The 22293-nt window shown below is 45.4% G+C and overlaps 1 non-coding gene across 1 annotated transcript; it reads right to left on the reverse strand.

Annotated features, from left to right (window-relative positions):
- Positions 1-10275: 10275 nt before the first annotated feature.
- On the reverse strand, positions 10276-10382 carry LOC115803550 (U6 spliceosomal RNA). The gene has a single exon (XR_004024287.2). It is a non-coding gene; the product is annotated as a U6 spliceosomal RNA (small nuclear RNA).
- Between the last annotated feature and the right edge of the window lie 11911 nt (positions 10383-22293).

Below are 22293 nucleotides of genomic sequence, written 5' to 3' on the forward strand. Positions count from 1 at the left end.
ACTTTAAGACCTATTCTAAAAAAAAGTCATTGGGCTAATTTCTGTTTTTGAGTGGGTAAATTCAAAACCTATCTAAAATGGGTCATGATACAAATAAAAAGTGAAAGGTACTGTATACACATTTCTGTAATTTTCATGATAATCTTTTGACTTGCAAGGCAAGTAGAGCTCAGGGAGTTTACATAACTTATTCAAGATCATGCAAGATCTTAAGCCAAAGAGCAGGGCATCAAAGTGACACCTGACAGACTTCAAAGCTCATGCCCTTGACAGTCATAATTGCTTATACTCACAGGCGTGCTTACTAGGTACCAGGTTTTATGCTTATTATCCTAAGTATATTATCTCATGTATCCTTACAACAATCCTATGAAATAGCCACAATGATTACAAACATTTTTGAGATGAAGGAATTGAGGCTCAGAGAGATCAACTGTTTGTCCGAGGTTGCTCAGCGCTCTGAGATTCAAATCCACATGCCTGAACTTTGAAACTCTGCACTCTTTCCAAGTCCTTTAACTTATAATAGAGGTAAACATATAAAAAGCCAGCATCCTAATTAAGTGTTTGACTTCTTTGGAATGCCCAACTGCCTGGTTATATCACAAAGGCTTAACAACTGACAAATCCTAGTGGAGAAATGGGTGTCTGGCTGGAAGTAGGTATTTCTGAGTTTCACAGTTCTTCATGGAGCAGATGGATCAAAAACACAAAGTCTGTGTGCAATACTGGATTTTAAATACCAGCCTGAGCACTGACAGAGCAAGAGAACTACCTCGCACCAAGGGGTGGAAATGAAAGCCTTTGGAAAGGGCAGCGCTGCTCACAGGCGCCATCTTGCAGTAGAGGTGGGAAATTGCTCCCAGAAAGAAACCCACATACAAAATGGAATTCCCCAAAGTACAGCTTATTGGGCCTCTTGTGTTCTGAGTGCTTAATGCACGTATTTTTCTTTCATACCATTCCTGCAAGAGAGATATGATTATTTTTATTTTATAAATGAGAAATTTAAAACTCAGAGATATTAAGTAACTTGCCAAGATGTTTGACCATAGTGTGAGTAGCCTCTCTCAACCTCCATTCCCACTGGACCAGGTAAACTCTCAACAGCAGTGTTCCTTAGGGGCTCCTGCCTTCTCCAGTTCCTCTCAGCTGGAATCACAGGTGCTCCACCCTCCACCTTGAGCCATTCGTGAGACAGGCAGGAGCCACGTCAGCAGAGGGATCAATAGGGCTGTGCCCACAGTTGTCCGACTCACAGCACAGAACCCCTGCCCTGCAGGCTATGTCAGAAGCTCCACCCCAAACTGCAGTCAGCTTAGCTGGGCCTTATTATGCCATGCTACTCTCAGCAGCCCCCCTCGTAGGGAGTGGGGAATGCAGGTTTCTCCTCCCTCTGTCCACTAATCATTGACTAGGTGCTCTCATGATTACAGAAAGAAAAAAAAAAAAGCCAGCTCTGAACCCCACCACAGTCCTCTGAGTGCAGTTTGGAACTCTGATCTTGTTGACTTCCCGTGACACCACACCTGGAACTAGGGATTAGCTGCCCAGGCTGCCTACACTGGAACCAGTCTCTGTAGCTAAGCCAGCTTTCCCCCGACCACGCTCCTCCGGGCCCTCTCTTCATCGCGAACAAGACTGCTGAGGACGCAGATGAATTCTCACCCAGGTGTTGTTGTCCTTTGGGAAATATGTGAAGAGATGAAAAAGGGGCTAGGAACTTGAGGGCAGACCAACGCTGCCTCAATTTTCAAAAAGGAGCAGTGATGGCTCCTTGATATTTCACTAAGTGTAACGTTCTTTAGAAAGAAATGATGTGTGAACAGCAAAGAAATAGTGAAACATGAGAGTTAGAAAATTTTGCTATGAATAAATCATGGAAAATTAACCAACTTTCCTTTTGAGAAAAAGTTGTCTTACTAGTAGATTTTGGAACGCTAGAGGCACAGTTTGGAAACAGGTAAGGATTCCAAAAGATTTTAATGGACTAAAAGTCCCCCTGGAGGGGTACCTGGTGAAGCAGCAAAAGACTGGTCTGCGCTCTGACTCAGCCAGGGATGTTGTCCGTGACTTAAATGAAACTAAAAAGCACACTTACTGATGCAGGATTCACAATTATTTGACATCTTGGAAAAACAACAATAAAGAAAAACGAAATTGAATTAGTGAAGATGAAAAGTCTTAAGCCTCCTTAAAAACAATTAAATACAGGCAGGAGCAGCCAGGAGCTCCTGACAAATGACTGCAGGTTTTGATGACTACAGGCCAAGTATGAGCGAGAGCGCGATGCTGCTGCTTAGAAAGTCCTGCAGCCAGGCTTCCAGTTTGCACAATGGCAGAGTAGAGACTTTGAAACTCTGCTCTTCCACAAAGCAATGAGAACACTGACCATTTGGTCAAAATGGTCAGAATCAGCATTTTCAGAGCTCTGGAAATTAACCAAAGTCTTGCAACAATCTGAGCAGTATTTATTACAAAAAAAATGCCTGAATCTCATCAAAAACAGTGTCCTTTGTGCATGTAAACTTGTCCTACTCCTATCTGCCTCCCTTATATTTATATAAATATATAAAAACACATGTATGAACTTAGCAATGTGCCTGGTACATAACCACCACTTAATAAATTTTAGCTTTAACGTTTCTTTTTTTCCCTTCCTGTAGTAGTTCTGCCACCATATATGATCACTTGCTAGGTCTCCTTCATTTTTCTTCCCTTTTCACCGGAGCTAGAAAATCCTGGCAAAAGTAGTGGTCTTCTGGGTCCATGCTAGGGCTCCAGTGTATAGGGCTGGGGCAGGCCGGGTTGCCTCTGGGGAGGAGAGGCAAATGTGAATTATAACCAAGGACCAGACCAAGATTAATGCCAATGGGGGCTCAGACCCTGAGCCTGTGCTTGTGTAAGACAATGAGCAGAATGCAGGGGAGCAGGAGAGTGGGGCAAGGAGGAAGGAAGTGATGTGCACAGTCTGCAGCGTGGGCTGAGCAAGGCTGCCGGCAGCAGGTATAAGTGCTGGTCACCTTTCCGCTCCATCCTCTTCATCCTCATAGGCATCCTTTATCCCGTATCTCCATCCACTCACTGTACTCTTTGGACAATTGCAGGTGTTTTCAAATTGTGCTACCCAGAGGTGCACCCAAGGTTCTCCCAACATTTGATTTGATTTTTAAAAACTATAGCCAATTCACCATTTGCGAGCTGTAAGAAGGTAAGAAAGAGGCCTAGTAGGTGAAGACCCAGGTTCCATACTCCTGTTTCAGTCAGAACAACAGCTTCATTTTTATTTCTCTGAACTACTGGGGTTTCTCTTAAAATTCAGCTTTATTAAGAGTTTTTGCTGTAACAATATTTGGCATCACATTGGTCTACTGCAACATTGCCAGGGCATCCCTGATTTTGCCACTTATTTTTCCTGCACCCACTCTAAATAAATCATTCTAAGTGCTTCTTCATTAAGGTACCTCCCCCCTGATCCAGAATATTTGTTGACTTTTTATCATCCTCTGAACAAATCAAATCCCCAGCTGAGCCCCTGGGTCCTCTTCAATCAGAATGAAAGGAATGGGGACTTCCCTGGTGGCACAGTGGATTAGAATCCTCCTGCCAATGCAGGGGCCACGGGTTCAATCCCTGGTCCAGGAAGATCCCACATGCCACAGAGCAGCTAAGTCTGTGTGCCACAACTACTGAGCCCCCGTGCCACAAGTACTGAAGCCCGTGCTCCACGACAGAGAAGCCACTGCAATGAGAAGCCCTTGCACTGCAACGAAGAGTATCCTCCGGTTGCCCCAACTAGAGAAAGCCCGCTCACAGCAGTGAAGACCCAACACAGCCAAAAATAAACAAACAAATAAATAAATAAACAAAATTTTAAAAAAAGAATGAAAGGAATGGGGTGATGCCTGACACTGTTTAGAACACTTAGTGCATGGCAGGCACTCAATAAGTAAATACCAACTTATGATATTTGTTCCTTAAGGGAAGTTTTGCATCCTCCCAACTCCTAGAACACGACCTTGCACGCAGGACCTTCCTCTTCACAGCATAATTCCTTGTACACAGCTCAATTTCCATGGGGAAGCGACCTGGTGATGTTTAGGAAGGTCCCGAATTTCTATTTTCTGTGGAAAATGGTGTGGTGATGTTTAGGAAGTGCCTTCCACTTCCATTTTCTGTTGTCTGGAAAAATACCTACTTCTGGTTGGCTTACAGATGGAACTATTGGGATGACCTAACTGAATCCCTGGGGTGGTTCATCATTAACCTGGCTCTTGGTGCCCCCTTGTGGCAATCTGCCACCATGCAGAGTTCAACAAGAGGGTGAGAGCCATCCTTCAGTGGGTGGCGAACTCTGAGCCAAATATCACACTAGGCGTAGCTCATTCATCCTCACCACATTCCTCTGAGGTAGCTGCCATTGGTTTAATAACTTGTTCTTAGCAACATAGCTAACAAGTGGCAGAATAGAGACCTGAACCTAAGCTGGTTTGTCTGGGGCTTGTGCTGCTGATGGCTATGCTAACATGCCAAGAGACATTTTGGTGGGCATATAAAGATGAATTAAGAGGCAGCATTTCTGGAATAAAGGAGTAGAAATCTTGGCAGACCTTATCCCCAGCAAAATAACAATCGAACTGAGAATATTATTTAAAATAGTCATCATTGAAAGTCTCTGGAAAGTGTCCTAAGGGCATACAGCAAAAGAGAAACATTCGTTCAAGAAAATCTATGATATCTCAATCAAAACCGTGAAACTCTGTGGTGTTTGAGCCCCACTCTGCTCCATTGCCCTCCCCACTAGCTCCATGTTATGGAGGTTCTGCCCAGGGCAGGTACAGCCAAGGGCTCCATCTCTCCTGAGATCCCAGTCTGGGGTTGTGGTTTGACCCCAGAAGAGGCAGGATGCTGGCGCTTCTTGGCCCCCAGCCCCATTTTGCAGAAGTCGTACTGCAGATAGGCACTCCAAGAGGACCAGGCCCCTCACTTGTGTGGCGGAAGCTCTGCTCCAGGCTTGGCAAGTCAGGATACTAGGGCCCTGGTTGCCCACACCCCAGCTCACTTGCAGGACAGAGATTCTGTGCTGAGCTGACAAGGGGTTTCCACATCCCCCTCCCCCAGAACCCACTTGTAAAGCAAGCACATCACTCTGGGAGAAGGGTCTCTGGCCCAGCTCCAGTGCAGTGGTAGAGGGGTGCTGCCTAGTGGGAAAGGCAGGCTATAAGGAGGAAAGCTTCCACAGCTCTGAGTTTCTTTGGAATAAAGAGTGGAGAACTCCATGCCTAAGAGTGTTGTTGAAAATACCCCTGATCTTTGTGGAGAGCAATGAAGGAGGCTGATATCTGCATGATACAAGCAAAGTGGTGGAGCAGAAGCCTAATAGAGAAAACCAGGGACAGAGAAACACAGAAGAACTCCCCGTCGATCACAGCCAACTCTGGGGGTCATGCTGCCTCCCCGGGAGCAGTCAGAGCAGCATGAGGACGGAGGAATCACTGTGGGCTCAGACAGGAGCCATTCTGGAGTGGTGAGGGGAGAAAGCAGACCAGAATGGGCACAACAGTGAAGGGAGAGTCTGAATGGGAAGAGAAGACGCGGAGACAGACCACCCATCTGAACTAAATGCCCCAGAGGAAGGCAATGCTTGTCTACACAGGTCTGGTCTGCCCAACAGCTGAGTCAGAACTGTGTCCAGCCATCCGCTGCTCTGAATACAGGACAGCAAGCCCTCTGCAATGGCCCAGCTGTTGATCAGCAATGGCATTTGTTGGGACCACAGAGACCCAGTTCCTCTTCCCCTTGCTAAGAAACAGAGCCATTCACTGGGGCCCTATTTAAAGATATTACATTGATAAATTAAATGGAATAATATATCCAGCTTGCCTAGCGCATAGGAAGGCTACTTTCCTCCACTTCAATTATAAAAACACAATGGAACAATGGAGAACACACATTGCTCTAAAGAATTGTTTTTCCCTCTGAATTCTAAAATTGCAATAATTGTAATACTGAAACTATTATTGCTATTGTTGATCCTAAATCACTCTCTTGGCATTGGCCGGAATTCCATTTGAAGTGAGTCTTTCCTTGGCCCCTACCAAATAGGCTTAGTGATGCAGCCTGGTCTAGAAGGTGTTCTCGCAGCAATAATGGTAATTACCACCCGTAGTGAGATGTTCCTGCATGTCAGTTAGGTGCTGTGCTTGACATACATTAACCCCATTTTTCCAGAAACTCTGTGAGAAAGGTAATCGGCAGCCCAGCTTAATGGATGAAGAAACTGAAGCTTAGGAGAGTCTTGGCCAAGACTATTTTATTCATGATGAAATTCATAAATAAAAGGTTTTATTTGATGCCTGTCATGTCATTGGTGAAGCATAGCTAACCTTTGATTAGAATCTTCTGAAGAATTTTAAAGTTCTTTGAAACTGTTTCCTAAGCTTCGGTCACTGTGATCAAACACAAGAGGCATACAGTTGAAAATGGCAAGTGGAAATTCATGCCTATCTTATCTTTCTTGAACACTGCTGATTTTTGATCAAAACATAGCTCCAACTATGGGAAACTGCCCTTGGGTTTTCCCTTGTCCTTTGCCATTGTCTCTCTGTGCAACCTCACTCATGCTTAGGGCTTTAACTGCCAACTCTATTCTGAGGACTTCTAAATCTTTAATTACAGTTCAGTCTCTTTCCTGAGTTCCAACCCACTTATATCCAGTTACTCATGAGGTAGGTGTCTCCTCCTGGGTGTTCCTAAGGGACCTCAGACTCAATATATCCCAAACTGAGCTCATACCATTTTGTCCCAAACAAGCATCACCTCTTCTAGTTTCCATCTACCCAGACAGCTGTGGCAGAAACCTGCAGTTCACAGAATTCTCCCACTCCCTCTCTCTCTCTTCCTGTTATCCTATTGGTGGCCAAGTCCTGTAGAGGGGAGATTCTCGGAGTAAGGTCTCTAGATCACCAGCGGCAACAGCATCTGGAAAGTAGTTAGAAATAAAGATGCTTAGGGGCTTCCCTGATGGCGCAGTGGTTGAGAGTCCGCCTGCCAATGCAGGCGACACGGGTTCGTGCCCTGGTCCGGGAAGATCCCACAAGCCGCGGAGTGGCTGAGCCCATAAGCCATGGCCGCTGAGCCTGCGCGTCCAGAGCCTGCGCGTCCAGAGCCTGTGCTCCGCGGTGGGAGGGGCCATGGCAGTGAGAGGCCCGCGTACCGCAAAAAAAAAAAATAATAATAAAAATAAATAAATAAATGAAGATGCTTGGACTCCATCCTCATTCAGAACCAGCATCTTTGGGGCTGGGACGCAGCAATCTGTGGTGTAACCAGCCCTCCAGGTGATTCTGATGACGCTCTAAATTGGCCTTCCTTATTATCTCTCTAATTTCTCCATTCCTAAAGCTCCTAAGTCAGGCCCTCCTCTTCTCACAGCTGAACTATTGCAATCATTTCCTAACCGTGTACCTTTCTCCAGCCTTAGATCTCTCCACGCTTCCTCTCCTTTCCTGCCAGAATGTTCCCTCCAAATGCAAATCTGATCATGTCTCTACCCTACGTAAAATTCTTCAATGTTCCCCCAGTGCCTAAGTGGCACCGTCCCCAAGGAAATATAATGCAGGCTCATATGTAATCGTCTTATGTGGCTACTAGAAATTTTTTTAATTAAAAAAAAAAGAAATTCCTTTCTTTCCTTTTTTCTTTTATTTTTTTGGCCATGCTGCATGAGGGATCTTAGTTCCCCGACAAGAGATCGAACCCGTGCTCCCTGCAGTGGAAGCATGGAGTCTTAACCACTGCACTGGACCGCCAGGGAAGTCTCCAAAAGAAATTAATTTAAATAATATATTATTAAATCAAATATATCAAAAATATTATTTCATCATCTAAACAATACGTGGGTCATTAATGAGATACTTTACATTCTTTTTTTCATGCCAAATCATTGAAATCTGGTATATATTTTTATGCTTACAGGTGTATCTCAATTCAGATGTTAAATTTTCATTGAAAATACTCAGTTTATATTTAGATTTCATAAAATTTACAGGTGAGTTGAAAGAGTAGTTGTACTTATCCAAGTTGTTCCAAACATACTTAAGCATTTTTCAGTAGTTGAATTAACACCTTTAAAATTTAAATGAATTAAAATTAAAAATTAACTTCTCAGTCACGCTACGACATTTCAAATGCTCTATAGTCACGTGTGGTTGTGCTACCGTGTCGGTCAGCATGGCTTAAAGGACAAAATCCTAACCCTCAGCCCTCCCTCCAGGACGTGGCTTCTTCCCCTGGTCTCCAGTCTCGTCCCCGTCGCATCCCTGCTGCACAGTGATTCATTACAGGGAAGCACATTTCCTGAGATATTTCTTGTCATTTCCTGCCTCAGGACCTTCCCCCACGAAACCTCCTCTCCCTCCACTGCCCTGTCCCTCATCTCCTTCTTCACGTGGCAAAACCCACTTATTTTTTAGAGTCAGCCCAAGAGGTGCCTCCTCTATTAAGCCTCCTACCTCTCCTCCCCAGGAATGACCAATCATTGAATTTTATTTGAATATAAAATTTTATTTGAATATAAAATTTATTTGAATTTTATTTATTTGTTCACATGTCTCTTTTTTTGAGATTAAAAAAAAATTATTTTATATTGGAGTAGAGTTGAGTAACAATGTTGTGTTAGTTTCAGGTGCACAGCAAAGTGATTCAGCTATATATATACATGTGTATGTGTCCCTTGTTACTAGGGAGTGAACTCCTAAAATCTTGTTATTCATCTTTTTTATCCCTAGCACCTAGAACACCATCACTAATAGCCATTAATAAATGTTGTTGAATGAACACGTGATTAATACCCAAATCTGCACCCTTTTGTTATCACACACTCCCCTCCATGGGCCTGAAGGGCAGCAGTTCACTGTCACTGAAGAAGTAGTGCTCTTGTGATTGTCACATCATGGCAATTTCCCCGAAGCTGAAGGAAAGAGATAGGCTTTTCACTTTTTTTTTTTTAACATCTTTACTGGAGTATAATTGCTTTACAATGTTGTGTTATTTTCTGCTGTATAACAAAGTGAATCAGCTATACGTATACATATATCCCCATATCTCCTCCCTCTTGCATCTCCCTCCCACGCCTCTAGGTGGTCACAAAGCACCAAGCTGATCTCCCTGTGCTATACAGCTGCTTCCCACTAGCTGTCTATTTTACATTTGGTAGTGTATATATGTCCATGCCACTCTCTCACTTCATCCCAGCTTACCCTTCCCCCAGCCTGTGTCCTCAAGTCCATTCTCTACACCTGGCCTTTATCCTGTCCTGCCCCTAGGTTCTTCAGAACGTTTTTTTTTAGATTCCATATATATGTGTTAGCATACGGTATTTGTTTTTCTCTTTCTGACTTACTTCACTCTGTATGACAGACTCTAGGTTCATCCACCTCACTACAAATAACTCAATTTCATTTCTTTTTATGGCTGAGTAATATTCCATTGTATATATGTGCCACATCTTCTTTATCCATTCATCTGTTGATGGACACTTAGGTTGTTTCCATCTCCGGGCTATTGTAAATAGAGCTGCAATGAACATTGTGGTGCATGACTCTTTTTGAATTATGGTTTCTTCATGGTATATGCCCAGTAGTGGGGTTGCTGGGTCGTATGGTAGTTCTACTTTTAGTTTTTTAAGGAACCTCCATGCTGTTCTCTGTAGTGACTGTACCAATTTACATTCCCACCAACAGTGCAAGAGGGTTCCCTTTTCTCCACCCCCTCTCTAGCATTTATTGTTTGTACATTTTTTGATGATGGCCATTCTGGCTGGTGTGAGGTGATATCTCATTGTAGTTTTGATTTCCATTTCTCTAATAATTAGTGATGTTGAGCATCCTTTCTTGTGTTTGTTGGCAGTCTGTATATCTTCTTTGGAGAAATGTCTATTTAGGTCTTCTGCCCATTTTTGGATTGGGTTGTTTGTGTTTTTGATATTGAGCTGCATGAGCTGCTTGTATATTTTGGAGATTAATCCTTTGTCAGTTTCCTCGTTTGCCAATATTTTCTCCCATTCTGAGGGTTGTCTCTTTGTCTTGTTTATGGTTTCCTTTGCTGTGCAAAACCTTTTAAGTTTCATTAGGTCCCATTTGTTTATTTTTGTTTTTATTTCCATTTCTCTAGGAGGTGGGTCAAAAAGTATCTTGCTGTGATTTATGTCATAGAGTGTTCTGCCTATGTTTTCCTCTAAGAGTTTTATAGTGTCTGGCCTTACATTTAGCTCTTAAAAATATGGAACACTTCACGAATTCGGGTGTCATCCTTGCGCAGGGGCCATGCTAATCTTCTCTGTATTGTTCCAATTTTAGTATATGTGCTGTCAAAGCAAGCACTGGGCTTTTCACTTTGCCATTTGTTCTTACTGCAAGGTGATGAGGCACTCCTATGAGTGCACCCTTCACAAAGGATTTAGAAACAGGAGACTGTGAGCTCTGATGATTGTTATCTTTCTCTGGTTTGCCCAGACCAAATCCCTTAACCTCTCTGAACCTCGGTGTCCTTTTCCGTAAAATGGGGATGTGATAACCTAATGAACTAAAGGTTGTAAAATGCTTGGTAGACTACGCTGAGTAAAGCACACCTATGGTTCTATTGTCATTTAACCTCAGAAGGTCACCAAGACAGACAAGATGAGAGGAAACACCTCCTTTATGTGGGAGTCTACAGAGCCTGGGGAGGCAGGTGAGGAGTGAAGTGTGTGTATGAAGCGTGGATGAAGACATGGGCTGCCTCGTCCTGTTTCTTCATCACATTATGTTCCTAGAGGGAGAAGATGCCACTTTGCACTCTCATTGGTGTTGGGTGTTACCCAGCTGCTACATCTGGCCTTTCCCCCTCCAAACCTTCTTTTACCGTCTTGAGATCTTTCTGTACACAGGCCACTACATAAAAGGTCTCTGGAGTTCAAGGTGGGACTAAAAAGCAAGAACAACATTGTCAAATTATTGGGTGTTAAGATCACCGTCGTAATCCAGGTGTAAGCTGGTGATTTAGCTCAGGATACTTGCTGAGCTGGGTAGCCCCTGCCCATCTCCATCTCCCAAGGGGAAGAACGTTAGAAGGTTGGAAGGAAAACAAGAAAGCAGATGGTGGGTGTGCCTGAGAAGGGACCAACACCCCCACAGAGTCAGCTTCAAGGGGAGTGAGATGAATGTCCCCAGGTGATTGTGAATATCCAGGAGTAGGGGAGCCCTGCCCTGGGCCTGGGGCCCAGCATGCAGGTGTTCCTTACACCCCTGTGGCCTGAGAGCAGTAGGTAGAGATTATTACGCCAGAGGCTGAGAGTAGAGAGAGTCCAAAGCAGCCACTCACAGTCTCCTAGGCTCCACAGGAGCGTGGGAGAATTCTGAATTTCCCTGTGTGTCCAAGAAGGATTATGAGAGACAGCCACCTGGTAGACCCTGATGGTGTCTGCGTCACAATGAAGCAGATGGTCAGGAAACCACACCTGAGGATCAGGTGGAGGCCAGCACAATAGTGACAAGTGCCACCCGGGCATCTGATGCCCCCCCAACCTCTAATGCCCACTCAGCATTTGATGCTTAGAGCTCAGACACAGTCCTAGGAAGTGCTAGGAAGGAAAAGTAGAAAACACGGGATTGACTGGGACAGCCTGGAACTGGCTTGACTAAGAATTCAGTCAGAAGTGAGTGAGGCGGGGGACGGAGACTTTTATAGAGATGAAGTCAAGTTACAGAAAATGACAAAGTAGGGATGTGTTTCTGGCATCCATGAGATATATCACATCCTCTGTGGCCAGTTGTTTGTGTGCCTGGATCCCTGCTAGACTGTAAACTCCTTCATGGTATGTTTTGTGTCTCGTGCATCCCTGCTCTCCCCAAGCCCAGGGTCTGCACATCATAGGTCCAACTGATAAGTTTGCTCTGAAATGAGACGAGGTGGAGGTATGTTTGCCTGGCACACCTGGGCTGTGTCGTGTCTTTTCCATTTGCTCACCTGTTGTCACAGATCAGGAAGTGTGTGTGCATTCTTTCATTTGCTCACTCATTCATTCACTCAGAAAATATCTATTGAGTTCTTGAACTGTGAAGCTTTACAGAGTGAGTTAGGAGGGGAAAGGAGATTTAAAATGTATTTGCATGGTTTGTTTTTAATTTTCTAGAGTCCTTTCCTACCTACTGTCTCACTTTTGCTTCACAGCCATAGTAGAGGTAAAGGGGAGAGGAGTGTGTTAACTTCACTGTACAGGTGAAGAAAAAAGAGAGAAAAGTTGAGGTTTGACCAAAACAACACAGAAACTTGTGGTAGAGATGGAGTGGGGGTGGGGTGGGGGGAACATCTGTCCTCCCTTTGCTTCATTGTTCTTAGGTAAAAAGACATCAGAATGTATATTCGGCCAATGGAAAGAGTTCCGAATGGCCAAAGCCAGAACAATCCGAACAATTAAAATAAAGTAGTATTGGATTATATCCATGACTCTATAGTGATAGAAATAAAGGATTGAATAAATAAATGGGAAGAATAGCTAACTTTCCCTGCAGAATTCCAGATAATTGATGTAGATATTCTGTCCTCAAGGGCGGGGAGCAAACTCCCTGCTCCTTAGTGTGGCTGTACGTGGTGACTTCCTTCCCAAGAGCACAGTGTGGAAAGATAGGAAAAAGGGTAACTTGACAGTGGAGAAAGCTGACAGGCACTGCCTCAGCCAGGTGACCCAGGCCAGCATCAGCAGTGGTAGGTTGTGTGGATAGTAGGCACCCCTGGTATGACGTGATGAGAACAGCACTTCAACTCCGTGGATCTCCCTCTCAAAACCCATAACCCCTGGGCTTCCCTGGTGGCGCAGTGGCTGAGAGTCCGCCTGCCGATGCAGGGGACGCGGGTTCGTGCCCCGGTCCGGGAAGATCCCACGTGCCGCAGAGCGGCTGGGCCCGTGAGCCATGGCCGCTGAGCCTGCGCGTCCGGAGCCTGTGCTCCGCAACGGGAGAGGCCACAACGGTGAGAGGCCCGCATACCGCAAAAAATTAAAAAATTAAAAAAATTAAAAGTTTATGGGAAATGAAATGAATTTTTTGTTGTTGTTAAAAATAAATGACTTTAATCCCAATCTCCCAATTCATCACACCACCACCACCCTCGCCACTTTCCCCCCTTGGTGTCCATACGTTTGCTCTCTACATCTGTGTCTCTATTGTTGCCCTGCAAACCGGTTCATCTGTACCATTTTTCTAGGTTCCACGTATATGCGTTAATATACGATATTTGTTTTTCTCTTTCTGACTTACTTCACTCTGTATGACAGTCTCTAGATCCATCCACGTCTCTACAGAAAAAAAAGAAAAAAAAAAAAAGGAACGAAATTGGGTCATTTGTAGAAATGAATTTTTTGAAAAGATTAATTGGGACTTCCCTGGCAGTCCAGTGGTTAAGACCCCATGCTTCCACCGCGGGGGGCATGGGTTCGATCCACATGTTGCACGGTATGGCCAAAAAAAAAAAAAAGAGATGAATTGCACAATGAAAAAAAGTGCTGTAAACTTATTGCTGGCATTATTAGGGTGGTGGTGGGAGGCAGCTGCTATATAAGCCTTTATCCTACTTTCCCATGAGTCAGGAGGGATTCAGTCAGCTTTGGTTGAAGTAACACAGAAAAGAGCTCTTGTGTTCCTATCACAAACATGTGGTCCCTTCCATGCCTGGCTGATTCTGGATAAACACATTTTCCACACCATCATCTCCAGAATCTTTGCTCTCCGAGGTCAATAAGGCTATGAACATCTCTTTGGTTGTTCCTGGAGCTTGAATATATACTTCATGAACCAGCTTATTTTCAGAATCCAGAAAAGAGTGGGAAACTGGGAGTCAGAGTACCTTTGAGTATCACCTGATTGCCATGCTCCTTGACTTGACCTTTCTCATTCCTTACTTCTTTATCCATAAACTGACGATAATGATGGCCCCTGGGGTAGTACAAGGTGAAAGGGTAGAAGATATATGAAAGCTTTCTGTGACCTAGAAAGGGCTGCAACGTTTTATTTTGGAACGTCTTTGGCTTTGGGAGACTAGGGCTTCCTGTGTGTCATCCCTTTTTAAGCAGCGCTCCGGCTTATTCACTCCATTCATCTCCACAGACATTTGTCAAGTATCATTACTATGTCAGGCACATGAAGAAGTGCCTTACCTGGGTAATGGCATCCCTGGAAAAGTAAGAAGTGGAGAAACTCAGGTTTGTCAGAACCTTCATGGCTTTGAAGAGCTGCACATGGCTGGATGGATAAGCTGCTTGTATGGGGATTATAACCCACAAGAGGCATTCATTAGTCATGATGACTTTGGCTGTTGGGCATTGAAAACCCAAATCAAAATGTCCTGGACAAGCTGTTGGCTCACCTAACTAGGATGTCCAGAGTTAGGTGGGCTTCAGGGTTCAATGATACATTGGCTTAACCACAGCACCAAGGATACAATTTTTCCTTTTCCTGTTATCTATAGTGATGGTGTTATCCTATAACTAGCTCCTTTTAGGGTATGGGATGGCTGCCAGAAGCTAGTGGAGCTCTTAGCTTCCTTGTCCATGATGAGGCAGGGTGGGGAGGGCACTTACAAAACTAAAGCCACAACTCATGACCTTGGCCATCCTATATTAATTAGGTGCCCCTACCTCCAGTCTCTTGCTCCAGTCTCTCTGCATTATCTTACACAATTTGAACTATTATTTATTTTTTATTTTGCTTATTATTTATTTGTATGTTTACTCATTTATAGTCAGCTCCCTTTCTGGAATATGAGCTTCATGAGGTCATGGATTTCATCTTGTTCACCATTGGTCCCTAAACCACCTTCTAAGCAGATTGGGGTCCGTCCTCAACACACAGGAGAGAGGCTGAGTGTGCAAAAGGGATCTTCTTTCCCTGCCATCCTTTCTAAGCCCACGATGCTTGCTGCCTGGGTCGTGACTACTGGAAGGAGGTACTGCCAATCAGAATATTACTGGAATATGAGGATCACAGGTGCCACTTGGAAGAGATCTTTCTAATTTTTTCTTTTTTCTTTTTGGCCGTGCCACGCAGCATGTGGGATCTTAGTTCCCTGACCAGGGATCAAACCCATGCCCCCTGTAGTGGAAGCACGGAGTCTTAACTACTGGACCACCAGGGAAGTCCCAGAAGAGGTTTTTCTAAACAAAGGCAATCTGAGTTGGTCTAGTCTGGGTGGAAAAACAGAACTGCGGACAAGAGAAACCTAGGTAAAGTTGGGAAGACAAGACTGATGGACAAATTATCCTTGAAGTGAGAAGGAAAAGTAGTCGTGGGCAGCAAGGCTGGTAGTCAAATGGGTGAAAAGCAAAATGGCACGAGATGACCAGTTCAGGACCAAGTCCAAACAGAGGGCGGGCATGACAGACAGAGCTCCTGTCCCACAAACCTCTGTCTATGTTCCTGAGCACATTAACTACACTTTTGCACACACCTTGGCGATGTTCCAAGGGCCCTGTGAAAGATACATAATAGCTCTTTGCAGTTTAAGAGCATTTCGTAACTTACAAAACATATTCCCAGGAATTATCTCATTTCATTGTCATAGCCATTCTGTGGGGTTGGCTTTATTACTCCTATTTTGCAAGTGAAGAAACCAAGCCTCAGAGTGACTTTCCAAAAGCCATGCAGTTCAGAAGGGGAAAAGCTGGGGGGAGACATTTTCCTTCAAACCTTGAGTTCATGCTGCCTCAGTGTAGTTGAAGAAAAATGGGCTAATGATTTCCTGAGATGAAAATACATACTTAGGCCTAGGTTTTTTATTTTGCACTATTTGTCTTTCTGTTTAGAGTTGAGTTGCTGTGTACTTTTGTATACATATGTAATTTTCCATAATGAAAAATTTAAAACATTGAAAGGATAGGGCTGAGTGGCTTGGGCAGCCCTCAGCAGAGAGAATCAAGGGAAGGTCAGGCCCCAAGAAAGTCAGGTGCTGAAGGGTTTGGGCTTCAGTGATTTAAGATTTCACTTATTAAAAACAAAAAAAGAACATTTGGGAATAAGAAATAAGAAAAAATCATATGTGTGCTGAAGCAGCTAAAAAAAAAAAGGCACAGAGGAATGAGTTGCTCCCTCCGGGTTTTATATTCTCTTGCCAGATCCTTTAATTATGCTTCTATTCTTTTTTCCCAAATTTAATTTTCCCCCAGACTTAAATAAAGAGCAGCTGATGCTTCATAGAAGACTTGGTGAAGCAGACTTTCAGAAGGTATTTTTGCCCAGGTGCAGGTCCTGGCTTGATGTCCGTTTCACCGTGTGATCTTGGGTTATTATTTCCCTCCTAAGAGGTTCACTTTCTTCAACTGTAGCATAGGAGTTACGTTATTTGCCACCAAATGGCCTCCCAAGAAAACTGAAAAAGAAAGCGGGGTGATAGCCATGAAGGCTCTTGGAAAATTTCCAAAGTAGAACGTCTTAAGCTGGGAGACATTATTATTAGAACTTTCCTTGAACTCACCTGGGTTTGTGGGTTACTAGAGTCCAGGGCACTGGCAGCCTCTGCTGCCCTGGAATTAAATCTGAAAGGACCTTAGTGATTGACCTGCCTGGAATGGAACCCAGAGCTTTGGAAACTGGATGCCTCCTGGTTGATTTGGTTGGTTGGACACAGCTTTCACCCCATAAGGTGTTATGAATTTGCACTGATGCTTCAGGAAGCAGTGTCCCGAGAAAGAGATGTGGTCTGTCCTTGATCATCCATGCTAAGGGGCAGATCAAAATCTCAAAGGGCAGATCTTCTTGAGGAATGGGATCATTTTAATTCCACATTGCAATACTACTATTTTTTTTTTTTATTTTTGCGGTACGCGGGCCTCTCACTGTTGTGGCCTCTCCCGTTGCGGAGCACAGGCCCCGGACGCGCAGGCCCAGCCGCTTTGCGGCACGTGGGATCCTCCCGGACTGGGGCACGAACCCGCATCCCCTGCCTCGGCAGGCGGACTCTCAACCACTGCGCCACCAGGGAAGCCCCCCCCTTTTTTTTTTAACCTCCTTAAATTTGTTTGCTCAGGCTTAGCTTTGCAAAACAGAAGAGAGAGGTGACCCAGATAGATACTGGGTGGGGGGAGGAAGGTCATCTGGGATTAAGCCTGGCTCAAGACTTGTCTCTCTTTGCTTTCACTTTCAAAGACATCAGTACACGTGCTGATGGCTCATCTGACAGCCTGGTCTCCCAGCTTCTTGTCTTCTCAGTGTTATGGATGTTTTTTCAACAAATGCTCCCTTCAGTGCCACTGACCATCAAGTCTTCATTTAATCATTCATTCATTTGCTTATTCAATGTATGTTCCAAGTAGCTCCTATGTGTTGAGAACTTCTTAAGGATCAGGTGTACAAAGATTAGAAACCTTTCTTTACCTTGAGGTCTGTTGTGGGAGACAGGTGAGCACCATATGGTGGGATGAATAACTATCATAGGGGAATGCCTTTGGTGACTGTGAAGGAGGAGCACTTTCTAAGCCCAGTGGAGTCAGAAAAGACTTTCAGGAGGAGGTAACACTTGGACTTGAAGCCTAAGTAGGAATTTATCATGTGGATGGGTGAAGGTGAAGGTGGGGGGAGGGAGGGCATTCTAAGAAGAGGGCACAGCATGTGCAAAGCCATGAAGGCATGATATAGCAGTGGCATAGTTGAGGAGCAGCAAGCATTCTGAGTGGCTGGAGGGTACCTGTGGAATGGCAGGAGAGATGAGTAAGTAGGTAACTAGGTGCCAGACCCACCCAGCACTAGGCTTATCCTGAAGGACATGGGGAACTACTTTGGGGAATTGAGTCAGATTCTCATTTTAGAAAGAATGCTCTGGCAGAAATGTGGAGATTAGAATAGAGACGTGTGAGATTGAAGGAGTGGGGTGGGTGGCAGAAAGACCTGTTGGGAGCATTCACCATGAACCAGCTGAAAATGGATAAGGGCCTCCACTCAGCCAGTGCTGGTGGAGGAGGGGAGGGTTGGAGAGAGAGATCTGAGCAGAGGGTATGAGACTCGGGAACTGACGGAATGTGGGGGACAGATGTGAGGGAGGGAAAGTCTAGAGTGGCTCCCAGATTCCTGGTGACACCGAGCAGGGCCCTGTGGGGCTCCTGGGCACAAAGCCTTCCTGTGTCCCCATTTCTTTGATTACCTTCATTCAGCCTCCGTGACCTTCCCTTTGTTCCAATGGGGAGATTCAAGCAGTTGTTCATTAGGGAAGGGAGGGGATGCGAGACCAGGGAGAAACAAACAGTCAAGAGAAGCGATAGTGCAGCCTTGAGGCAAGGTACTGGTTCCCCATCAACAGATACACACAGCAATTGTCTTTGAGCTGTTTTGCAGATATGGAAAGCCTTTACAGGTGGGAGAAGTTAACGATTAACGATGGTGTGCTGCCCACAACCATGTAGACCCCAGGCCAGCTGGAACCTGAAGGTTGATGCTGCTGACTGCTGCTTACCTCACCACCAACCCATCAGAAGAATGTCCACGAGCTGATCACACCCTCTTTGAACCATTACTATAAAACTTCTCACTATCCTCTCCAAGTTGGGACACATAGTGTTTTGAGGCAGGAGCCTGCTGTGTCCCCCCTTTGCCTGGCAAAGTAATAAAGCTATCCTTTCCTACTTCACCCAAAACTCTGTCTCCGAGATTGGATTCAGCACTGGTGTACAGAGAAGCTGAGCTTTCAGCGTCACTGGCTTAGGTGACTATAGATGATCAGACTGCTGGCACATAGGACACACAGGAGGAGAATCAGCTTTGGGAGAGAGATGATTTATTTAACTTTGAAAAGATTGAGGTGAGTATGGAACATCTATGTGGAAATAGCCAGTATGCAAATAGGTTTGAGGATTTGGAACACAAGAGTGTTTGAGGCTAGAGACCCTCACCATGGGCATCAGTGAGATCACCGAGGCTGAGTAGGGGAAGAGAGGAAGCAGGAGGGCCAAGGAGGACCCCAGGAAGCCAACATTTTAGGTCAAGTAGAGCAGACAATCCAGGAAAGAAGACTGAGAAAGAGAGTACAAAAATGCAGGGGGTGGGGGGAACCACGAGACAGCATGCCAGGGAGGACGGGGCAGATTTCAGAAGGGAGAGTGGACAGTGTTGTCAGGTTCCTAGGGAGGGCAAGTCTGATGAAGGTGAAAAACGAGGGGCATGGTTGGTAGAGCATGGGCCCCGTAGCTGATGGGCTTGAGGAAGAGCCTTAGCTAGGAGGAGGGCCACCCTTCCCTCACATGGGATGAGAGGAGCTGGGGAGCAGAGCCATCTGCCTTACCCTAGTTCCTAGCCAAGATCCTAGCCAAGAGCTATCTCACATTCTCCAGAGCACCTGTGATGCGGAAGAGCAGTTGGGAATGGAATTCGGCACCTAGTGATTGTCGGGCCCTGTGTTGGACATTTCATGCAAATAATCTCACCATAGCCCGGTGAGGTGACAGCATAATCTTCCCTTTCAAACTGAGGACAGCAAGGCTGAGTCAAGTCACTTATCCATCTTTCCTCTGCCCAGGTCACAGCCCCCAAAACAGATCTCTGAAGAGCCAGCCTTTCATCTCTCACTGGCTCAAGTTCCTAAAGCTGGTAGAGAATAAAGATAGGCTTGGGCCAGATACAGAGTAGATTTCTACCACTGAGACCTCCACGTGGACAAGTTAAATCAATGGGCAGAAGAGCGGTGGAGACCCTGCACAAAGCAGCTTTCTTTTTCAGGAGCAAAGATAAGCCAGGGAGGGGTGGAGGTGGGGGTACTTGTAGGGGAGGAATGTCAGCTCCCTCCATGACTTAGCTGCAAATCTCCCTCCCAAACAATTAGATAGTTCAAGGCTGCTTGGGAAGGAATACACAGGACCACTTTTTATCTCTAAGATTGGTGCTTGTTTTAAAATGAATAATGTCACGTGTTTCACTATCCTCTGAGGTTGGTCTTATTACTAAAATCTCCATTTTAAAGATAAACAAACCAAAACTCAGGGATTTGCCCATGTCCTTTCTGATATTTAGGAGCCAGAACTCAATTCATTATGCAGAGCCCAGCGTTGGGATCTCTCTAACCCTGAGATGTGGATGATCCCACAAGGAATCCCATCACTAATAACAACCCCACACATGCACCCAGGGACCTTACAGTGGCTTCCAAGGCCCTATGTATCTGTCATTCCGTTCCCCTATTAAAGAAAAAATTATCCATGACACTTGTTAAAGATGGGAAGTCAGACATCATTCAGGGGCTACTGCAGTGGGGTTTTGGAGTAAGGAAACTCAACTCAATACAAGGACAAGTGCGGAGTTATAGCCCAAAGACCTGGGCCGGCGGGGGAGAGGGGGTGGCCAGAGGATGGAAAATTACTAAGATATAAATGGTTGAGGGATGAGGAATTTCATTAGCTATCAAGGGTGGGGGATTTTCTACTGAACTGACCCAGCAGGATTCTTGCTAAAACTGTACTAAATGAGCCAAGGACAGAGCCCAAGGTCAGGGACTATTCAGAAAGAGGACTCAGGAGGCTGACTCAAGTCTGGTCAAAGGAGATGGTCTTTATCAGCCTCTCTGACCTCATCTCCAGAGCTGCTCTTCCCTTGCTCAAAATGCTCCTCACAGGCCTCCTTCTGTGCCTGGCACACTCCATCCTCAGGCCTTCCCAGGAATGCCTTTCCCAGCAGGAATCATGGCCCCCGCAGGTCTTTACTCAATCTCCCCTTCCCAGAGAAGCCTTCTCAGGCCCGTCTGTGAGCGCAAGTCCACCCCTGCCCTCGCACTCCCCCTGCCTCTTTCCTATTCATTTTGCTCCATAGCACTTATCACCATCTAACACGCTGAGTGTTTTACTTACACATCTTATTTATAGTCTGTTTCCCCCCCAGGAGAATGTCAGTCCCACGAGACAGGAACTCGTGTCTGTTTTGTTCACTGTTGTATCCCCAGCACCTGGAACAGCATGTGGCACGTAGGAGGGGCTCATTCTTCGCTGAATGAATTGGATGCCTGGATGATGGTCTCCATAATAGGCTGAAATCTTGATTATCTATGTCAACAGCAAAGGATAACAGTCCCCAGTGTTGGAAGACCCATCCAACCAACTCATAATGTACTAAACCATGCGTTATTTCAAATTTTATACAGTAACCCAGGAGTTAGCTCAGATGAACCACGGAATATTTGCCTCCCATAAGAATTCTATGGTGTTATGTGCTTAGGAGAGGTTGAAAAAAGGAAAAGGAAGCCCAGAAATACGGGAAAAAAGAAACCCGTCTAGGATTCAGAGTTTGCGGCAGAAAAATCCACGTGCGTATGGGATCATCTTCCTCGCTCTCCAAAAGAACAGATGAGTCAGTCTCCCTCTCTCTCTCTCTCTCCCCTCTCCAGAGAGATCATGTATAACAGGCCCTTAGCTGGCACTCAATCCATATAAGCTGTTACTACTATGTTATCATCATCGTCCCTCCAGACACCCTATGCGGCGTTTCCCAAGTGCACCCCATGCTGTTCCTGAAACTTGCCCTGCTTTCAGCTGCCAGGCGCCCCTGCACTTGCTGTTCCTATGCCTGGAATGTTGTCTTCCCCCACCCTGTCTCTACCCACTGCCCCTTCACTTCTCGTCTCCCTAGTAATTCTTCACACACCCTTCAAGTCTCAGCTGAAATTGCCCCTATAGGGAGGACTTGGGACTCCCCTGGGTAGAGTTAATCACTACTCCAGGAATAGCAGCCAATATAAACACTGTGATTAGGTTGCATTATAATTGCTAGTTTGTTCCCTTGACCTCCCTAGGAGAATGTGGGAGCCTGGAGGGCACAGACGCACAGACTTACCTTATTTGGTACTGTCTCCCCAGCCACTGACACATGTCCGATACACCCCAGGACTGGCATGAACAATGGGGGGCTACAGGCAGCCCAGGCTCTGTCAACACCAAGAGAAACATCTCCCTGGTCAGATGTTTCTCATTCCTCACCCATTGCCTGGGAGGCTGGGGAAAGCCTGCTTCAAAGGCACCCTGACACACTTGAACTTATGAGCTTCTGGGGTGCAGGGTGGCTCGCTCCCTCTCAGGGATCACACATCGGAGGGCAGAGTTCACACAGGGTTCCTCTAAAGCATAAGCTGCTTTCAGTGCTCTTCCAAAGTAAGAACTGATTTTCAGACAGGGAATTCGAACCTGGCCCAGCAGATGCAAACCTATTGAAGCAAGCAAGGCACCCCTGTTGAAAAGCTAGTTAAACCAGCATCACTTTCTACTTGCCTGTTCACACTGTCGTGTTCACTGGCTAC

This window comes from Delphinapterus leucas, chromosome 19, assembly GCF_059928025.1.
Source record: "Delphinapterus leucas isolate spDelLeu-1000000601 "Yukka" chromosome 19, BTC_Dleu_Yukka2, whole genome shotgun sequence".
In the NCBI taxonomy this organism is placed as follows: Eukaryota; Metazoa; Chordata; class Mammalia; order Artiodactyla; family Monodontidae; genus Delphinapterus; species Delphinapterus leucas.